The sequence below is a fragment of the Hyaena hyaena genome, unplaced genomic scaffold (genome assembly GCF_003009895.1).
Source record: "Hyaena hyaena isolate Hyena2069 unplaced genomic scaffold, ASM300989v1 scaffold_522, whole genome shotgun sequence".
Lineage (NCBI taxonomy): Eukaryota > Metazoa > Chordata > Mammalia > Carnivora > Hyaenidae > Hyaena > Hyaena hyaena.
The window spans coordinates 453,117-453,885 of record NW_024081156.1 but is presented as its reverse complement, the minus strand read 5'-3'; the positions used below and the strand labels follow the sequence as shown (position 1 = coordinate 453,885).

Genomic DNA, 769 nt, shown 5'->3' with positions numbered 1-769 from the left:
GACTTTTCTCTGAACCCTAAGATATGAAACCAACTACCTTCCAAAGGATCTTTTTTTTTCTTAAATAGTTTATTGTCAAGTTGATTTACATATAACACCTAGTGCTCATCCCCACAAGTGCCCTTCCCCATGCTCATCACCCCTCTTCCCCTCTCCCCCAAAGGATCTTGAAGTCCTTAAATGGAGGAAAGTAAAAGAGACTCAAATGTAAGCATTAACAATGCACAGTGAGAAAGTGTGGTGACAGCACTAACTAGGAGAATGGGATAATGTGTAATTTTAAAGAAGGCATGAGTTTACATAGAAATTTGTACTTTGGTGTGTTGTATTTCTTTAAAAAAATTTTTTTTTAATGTTTTACTTATTTCTAGGAGAGAGAGAGAGAGAGACAGCGTGAGCAGGGGAGGGTCAGAGAGAGAGGGAGTCACAGACTGAAACAGGCTCCAGGCTCTGAGCCGGCAGTCAGCACAGAGCCCGACGCGGGGCTCGAACCCACGAACCTCGAGCATGACCTGAGCAAAAGTCAGACGCTTAACCGACTAAGCCACCCAGGCGCCCCATGGTGTGTTGTATTTCCATAAAATAGGAGTACTTTTCCTACTCAACATGGCGTTATCTGCCACCAATACTCCCTTCTCCACAGACAATACCAGTGACAATATTCTATGATCCTGTTATCTACCCCTCATCACCCAAAATCAGTATTTTGTTATAGGTCCTGTGGGCTTTTTTTCATATTAAAAATAGGAATGATTCTCCAATGTAACAG

At 42.3% G+C, this 769-nt stretch overlaps 1 non-coding gene across 1 annotated transcript; it reads right to left on the bottom strand.

The window, feature by feature from the left end:
* Positions 1 to 471: 471 nt before the first annotated feature.
* Positions 472 to 554, bottom strand: TRNAK-UUU. Its single transcript has one exon. It is a non-coding gene; the product is annotated as a tRNA-Lys (tRNA).
* Positions 555 to 769: the final 215 nt, after the last annotated feature.